The 7854-nt window shown below is 40.7% G+C and overlaps 1 long non-coding RNA gene across 1 annotated transcript; it reads right to left on the bottom strand.

Annotated features, from left to right (window-relative positions):
* Positions 1-272: 272 nt before the first annotated feature.
* LOC103429642 (uncharacterized) lies at positions 273-1523 on the bottom strand. The gene is made up of 2 exons (XR_528659.3): positions 1031-1523; positions 273-525 (listed from the first exon to the last, which is right to left on the bottom strand). It is a non-coding gene; the product is annotated as an uncharacterized lncRNA (long non-coding RNA).
* Positions 1524-7854: the final 6331 nt, after the last annotated feature.

Here is a 7854-nt window from a genome sequence, read left to right as displayed (position 1 = left end):
CTAAGATAATATAAAAATGTAGTATAAAAACATGATATCAATAACATTACTCGACCTGTATTAACAAACAAGGAAAGCAAACTAAGCGACAACTGGCTAACAAAACCAGAGGATGGGAGAGTTTAGCCCTTCCGCTCCACGCAAAATAATCACGGCGTAAAAAAGGGAGACCATCACGTGATATCTGCACCAAAGAGAGAGGGGGCTGTGAAGCCTATACATTTTTTTATTTTTTTATTTTTTATTTTTTTTGGGTAAGTGGGATCCAAAAGAATCGTCAACCAGGAACTTTTATTAAAACAAACACACACTTACAAATCAAACAAAGGCTCAATTTATTCCTAGAAACAAACAAAGATCGGGCCTAAAAACAATGAAAACACAGAAAATGAGCCCAACAACAGTGAAGCCCAAACAAAAACGAACAACCGAGAACCATCCATTGTGTTCTCCACCGCCGATACGAGAATTAGCCAGCCACCCAATCCTCCGTCCACCGCCGATCATCCCCTCCACAGGCACCACCTGCACATAGCCATCAACAAGAGACAGTCAGCGAAAGAGAAGTCAACCATCAGAAATAAGCTCAGAGAAAATCCCGAGCAACACCGCCGGAAACGGCAGACAACAAGGAGAACATGGTGGTGTGGGAGACACCCAAGCCGGATACAACACCGGAACTCTACACACGAACACAACAGAAAGCATGGCTGAAAAACGAAGTAAGGAAGGGCCAAGAAAAGGGGTACCCACAGGGGTTGAAGAATTGGGGAGGCCAGAGAGGAAAATTGGAAGAAACATCAGCAGATGGAAGGGGAGAAGAAAGAAAAAACAAAAACAAAAAGCCACCCACCGATCCAGCCGCAGCTAGGATCGACGGCAGCAAACGGAAACACGATCAGGATCACTCACACAAGAAGGTGAGAAGCACCCTCAAACGGAGGAAGAACTCGGCGATTTTCTGTTACGGATCCTTTACATTTATTCAAACTAAAAACAATATTACATTATTATATGAATCAAAACATACCTACTATTATCTTTTTCTTCATGGTGACGGAATAACTACCCATTGACCGTCCTGATCGAAAGACATCTTATAAAATGGATAGTGTTTTTCTGTTGGATACATTCCTATGCTCTCCTCCTCATCATCAGCCAACACTGCAATACCAGTGTCTGATAGATACAATCTAATAACACCATCGGTATGTTTTATCTTGAATTGATACTTCCGACCTGAAGCTTTATCTACGAAATTTAAATTCCAATCCCAATCCCACATAATAATCTCTCTAGCTGCACCCTGGAACGTACAGTGCAATGTAAGACCACTCGTCCTATCTTTGTTAATAAAAATAGGACTGCGGATACTAACACCTTGGCCACTAACAACAGCTCCCAAATTTTTTTCTTTTGTATCAATTGTAGCTTGATGACTTGAATTGTTAAACAAGGAAAACAATTCAACCATTTTAAACTTGTAATAGAGCCTTTCTTCCTTTCTGCAATAAATGAGAAAGTTTGAATGAATGAAATGAAAGAGGTTGCAGCCCTTTTTATAGCCTTTTTTCCCCTTTTAATGTCAAAGTATATATATTTTCATAATACCTGTAGATAACTCCCCTTGTGGTTGTTTCATGTATGAGGTGCCTTATTTGATATAGTCATATTAATGGAATATAAAATTGGACTGGTTGTCATGTTAAGGATGAAAAAGCCAATACTAGTAATATTCTTTGATGATGAGGGGATCATGCTGATGCACTCTCATTTCTGTTGCATGTGGTCCAATATCTTAGTGGATATGATGTTGAGTTTCTACTCATACATCTCAAGTTTGAAACTTCTCATCTCCTAAATTATTATAATAGTTTCGATTTCTATCACATTCTCTTAATAATAATAAATTTATAAAAAAAAATTGCTTTACGTTTTGGGTCTGCCAATTGTGAGAGATAATCTAAAAGAGGGAATCCTTTAACAAGAGAGATCCTCATTTTTCAAAATGGTATCCTTATTTTTTTCTTATTTTTTGAAAAATAAGAATCTCTCTTGTTAAAGAGTCTGCTGAAAAAGCGTTCGACTTCTTTATCATTGGAGTTAGCCTGATCACTTGTTAATAAGAAACGTGATAAATACGCAATTAAAATTTTTGTAGAGATATGGATCATAACAATTAGACGTACAAACACTGGATTATGGATCATCACCGTTTTGTTTATCAAAGTCGGATCATCACTAAATAACATGTAGTTGATACCGTCTATGTGTTTAGACTATAAATAAAGGACAATGCTTTGGTGCTCACATGTGAGTATTCACCTTTTTTATTTTATCCAATAATATTTTAATACTTGTTTTGAAAAATAATGGGCACATTATTGTGATAATTGCAAGTGTGCGTACAATATCGTCTAAGTAATCAGGTCCGGTCCAGGTCCAATGCTACCAGGGCAACAGCTCAGGCCCAAAATTGAAAAGTGCATCCAAAAAAAATAAGGAAAATTAATTAAAAGAGTTTGAAAACTTTGAGTTTTAATGATAAGGACAAAATAAATAGTAAAGTGAATAGTAACATGTTTGACTTTTTAGTGTAAAAATGTGGTTTTTCGTTAAAGTGAACAGTATCGTGGGTTTTTCGTTAAAACTTCCAAAAAAATATCCATATAATTAGGTGTAAAAAAAAAAAAAAAAAAACAATTTGTCCAGAGCCCAAACATGTAAATATCCAACTCTTTAATCAGACCCCAAATGTCTCAGGAACTAGTGGGTTGATCAATCTAAGTTTGTGTTTCATATTGGGCTCGGCCTTCAATCATGTGTGTGTGACTCATCCTGTTTGACGACGCGAGGAGTCGAAGCACTCTCATTAGTGTGTTCCTGTCAGTATTCTGTCAGTGAGAGCCGACTACAGCAGAGATATGCATGCAGTAGAAGCAGGAGGAGGAGTTGAGAGGACCAACTCGACGAACGACGTCGCCAGAGTAATCTCGAAGAAGCTCTCGAAATCAAGCCCCTCAGGCGCATAATCAGAGCCTACCTCAAAGTACCCTCTCTCTCTCTCTCTAATACTCAAGTTTGAATTCAGTAATTTGGGATTTATATAATTTGCATCAATGATTGGAAAGCTTGATCGTTAATTTGTTAATTTAATACCAAAAGATTTAGATTTTCTTGTAAACAATCGAAATATTTGAATTTCTGAAGAAAAAAAAAAAAAAAAGGAAGGCTGCTGTGATTGTCACATATTCAGTTCGAATATCTGTTTTTTTTTATATTACATGGTTATCGCTTTTCAGGATCTGCAGGAATAGACCTAAGTTTTATTGTTGTATTCGATTCGAACTTTGGTGCAGCATTTCAAAATCTATGAAGTTGGAATTTAAAGAATGCTCTTATTATTCAATCTTGCTTAAACTAAAACAGCTAACATATATATATACATACAATGCAATCACGCATGCAATAATTAAATGTAAAAGGGAATGGGCATCCTTGCTGCCCATGATGTAACTGACACGTCCATGTTGTGCATCCACCATGTGCAAACCCTTTTTGACAAGGATTATGGTATCCTCATGCTGCTGTCCAAACTGTCCAGGAATGTGCATCCACATGCTACATTCCTGCTATCCACCTTGTACAGATTGAGTGATTTCTGCTCCTTTAACACTCCCCCTCAAGTTGGAGCATGAATGTTTTGGATGCCCAACTTGCTGAGAAGAGAATGAAACGTTGCCTTTCCTAACGCTTTTGTAAATATGTCGGCCAACTGATGCTTTGAAGGTGTGAACCTTGTTGCAATCATTCCTGAATGTAACTTTTCTCGGACCAAGTGACAATCTAATTCGATATGTTTAGTTCGCTCGTGGAATACTGGATTAGCTGCAATGTGTAAAGCTGCCTTATTGTCACAGTAAACATGAGCTGGAGCTGCATGAGAGACCTGTAAATCTTGTAACAGATAACGAAGCCATGTAAGTTCACAAGTGATTGCAGCCATTGATCTATATTCTGCCTCTGCAGATGATCGTGAAACCGTATGTTGTTTTTTAGTCTTCCAGGAGATGAGTGATTTTCCCAAAAACACACAATAACCTGTCACGGACCTTCTAGTCGTTAGACATGATGCCCATGAAGAATCACAGTAACCACTCAATTGTAATGCATCTGTAGATGGAAAGAATAGACCTTGTCCTGGAGTCCCTTTGAGGTATTTCAAGACTCGTATAGCAGCTTCAAGATGAGGCTTGCGTGGTTGGTTCATGAACTGGCTAAGGTTGTTGACTGAAAATGTGATATCTGGCCTTGTTATGGTGAGGTAAATGAGTCGTCCCACGATCCTTCTATATCTGGTTGGATCCTTCAATAACTCACCATCCGTTGGCCTCAACTTCAAATCTTGTTCCATGGGAAAATCCACCGGACATGCCCCTAATAGTCCAGCATCATCCAGTATGTCCAAAATATATTTCCTTTGTGAGATAGAAATGCCTTGTTGTGAACGAGCCACTTCGATCCCAAGAAAATATTTGAGAGGTCCGAGGTCCTTAATGCGAAACTGATGATGAAGGGATTGTTTTAAACGTTGAATAGCCTCATGATTGTTCCCTGTAATGATCATGTCATCAACATAGATGAGAACCACTGTAATGGAATGCGCAGTAGTGCAGGTGAACAATGAGTAGTCTGCAGTTGATTGTTTGAACCCCACGAGTTGAATGGCTTGAGAAAATTTTGAAAACCATTGGCGGGAAGCCTGCTTCAAGCCATAGAGGGATTTATGGAGTCGACAAACCAAGTTCTCCCCCTGTCGACGAAGTCCAGGTGGTGGAGACATGAAAACTTCTTCGTCCAAATCACCATGGAGAAAAGCATTCTGGACATCGAGCTGGTGGAGGGGCCAGTGGCGTTGAGCTGCCACGGCTAATAAACAACGAACAGTGGTAAGTTTGGCCACCGGTGCAAATGTGTTAGAATAGTCGAGGCCTTCAATTTGCGAGTAACCTTTGGCAACCAAACGCGCTTTATAGCGCTCTATGGAGCCATCAGAGCGATGTTTGATCTTGTAAACCCACTTGCTGCCGATAGCACGTTTTCCAGGAGGCAGGGAAGTGAGTGTCCAGGTATGGTTTTGTTCAAGTGCAGCAAGTTCAGACTGCATGGCAGCTTGCCAATGAGGATCAAGGTGGGCCTGGGCAAAAAAAGTAGGTTCGACGCTACGAGTGATGGTATTGATAAACACTTGGTGAGATGGTGATAAATGAGAAGAAGAGAGATAATGAGAGAGTGGATAGTGAGTACCTGACCGCGAAGATGACGTGGACTTGGAAGGCGACGTGGTGACCTGTGAACAGTCATAATCCTTCAATAAGACAGAAGGTTGCTTGGGGCGGAGGCCGCGACCAAGGGCAGGTGGTGGTGAGATAGAGTTGACTGGACGTGGAGAAGGAAGAGGGGATGGGGGCGACACAGGTGATTGTGGCGACACAGGTGAAGGAGAAAAAGCGGTTGGACCAGAGATGGTGGAAGAGGAGGATTCTTGTGAAAAAATGGAAGAATCTGAGATGGTGTCGGTGAGAGGAAGAGGGACGACGGGCACAACTTCATCAGGTTGGGTGTCGGGAGGATGATGAGCAAAAGGAAAGATGTGTTCATGAAAAACCACATCACGACTAGTAAAAAATTGATGAGTGTGAAGATTGTAGAGACGATACCCCTTTTGTCCAGAAGGATAACCAACAAAGAGACATTTGTGAACCCTGACATCAAACTTGTGCTTAGGGGAGGTGTGTGTAGCATAGCAAAGACACCCAAAAACCCGTAAGTGCATATAAGTGGATGGGCGTGTGTTGAGCATTTCATAGGGTGTTTTTTTTGATAAAACGATGGTGGGTGTGCGATTGATGAGATAAGTGGCAGTGAGAAGACTTTCTCCCCAAAATTTGAGGGGAAGATTTGCTTGAAAACGAAGTGCACGACCTACATTAAGGAGGTGCCGATGTTTACACTCCACCACCCCATTTTGTTGCGGTGTGTGTGGACAAGTATGTTGGAAAACAGTTCCTGAGTTGGCAAAGAATGAACGCAGGGATAGGAATTCTGCGCCATTATCAGTGCGTACTTGTTTAACTTGACGCTGAAATTGAGTGTTGACATAAGCAAAAAACAGTTTGATTTTCTCTTGTGTTTCAGATTTTAAATTCATGAGAAAAAGCCAAGTAAATCGGGAGTAATCGTCAACAATAGTTAAGAAGTATCTAGCACCTGATGAAGAGGGCAAACGATGCGGACCCCAAATATCACAATGTATTAACTCGAAAGGTTGTAGACTAGAAGTAGAACTTAAGGGAAAAGGTAACCTTGTTTGTTTGGCTACTGGACAGACATCACAATGAGAATCAAAATTAAAAGAAATATCAGGGATTGAACTAGATAAAACACGGGCTGGACCAGTGGAAAGATGTCCAAGGCGTTGGTGCCAGACGTTGGATGGTGCGGATGCAGAAGCAGCAACAACCCCAAGCTTATTCTGTCGAAGGGCGAAGTCTTCTTGGACTGAGACTAGGTAATACAGGCCATCACGCTCCTTCCCCAATCCAATCATCTTCTTCGTTGCCAAATCCTGTAAGAGACAAAAAGTGGGAAAGAAAATGATCAAACAATTTAATTCCCGAGTAGCTTTGCTAACTGACATCAGGTTAACTCGAAAACCAGGGACACAAAGGACATCTTTTAGGTCTAAATTTGGAGTGATTTTGATTGAACCAAGACAAGAAATTTGTGCTTGTGACCCATTTGGTAGATTGACGGAGGAAGAATGTGGGCTCCTTTTGTCGTTTAAATTGAAAGAAGAAGAGATGTGATCTGTAGCACCACTGTCAATAATCCAAGAATCTGGATTGCTTGTGGAAAAAGAATAGCATCGTGCATTAGGTATACCTGCTGTATTAGCAAAAACCTGGTTTTTACTATCACCACGAAGAATAGCTTTGATTTGGTTGATCTCGTCCACTGTGAATTTCAAGTCAACAGGTTCTTTGGTAGTGCTTGACTTGGCTTCTTCTTTGTGGGCATTATTGGCTGCTGCGCGCCTGGTTTTGTTTAGAGGCTTTACGTCCTTCCCGTGAAACTTGTGGCCAGGAGGAAAGCCATGAAGATAGAAACAGTAATCAACTGTATGAGTATTTCCATCACAGTAAGTACAATGAAAATCCTTACCAGTGTTTGTCTTGCCACCATTGTTCGGCTTGCGAGACCTATTCCAGGTGGTCTTGGATACGTGCATGGCATGTGTAGTGTTACTTTCACCACCTTTTGCCACCTCTCTTTGTTTTTCTTCTTGTAAAGTCAAAGAATATACCTTACGAATGTTTGGTAGTGGCTGCATTAAGAGGATTTGTCCACGAACAGCCGAATAAGAGTCATCCAGTCCCATGAGGAATTGAATAACTTGTTCCTGTTGTTCTCTTTCATTGATCGCTTTCATCGTTCCACATGTGCAGGCTGGAATTGTATTGTAGGACGCTAGTTCATCCCAAAGTCCTTTGAGTTTAGTATAGTATGCCGATATGGACCGTTGACGCTGTCGATATTCAATGATCTCTCTTTTAATTTGAAAAATGCGAGAAACATTTCCTTGCGAGAAACATTCCTTCAAATCCTCCCATATCTCAGAAGGTGAATCCGTGTATAGGACGCTGCTCATCAAATCATTACCAACAGAACTAACGACCCACGAGAGAACCATATCATTGCACCGTTTCCAAAGGAAATATTTGGCGTCGGTTTTTGGCGGGGCTTCTATCGAACCATCCACAAAACCGAGCTTGTTCTTGGCGCTGAGGCTGA

The sequence above is a fragment of the Malus domestica genome, chromosome 10 (genome assembly GCF_042453785.1).
Source record: "Malus domestica chromosome 10, GDT2T_hap1".
NCBI lineage: Eukaryota > Viridiplantae > Streptophyta > Magnoliopsida > Rosales > Rosaceae > Malus > Malus domestica.
This window is presented reverse-complemented; position numbering and strand designations above follow the sequence as displayed.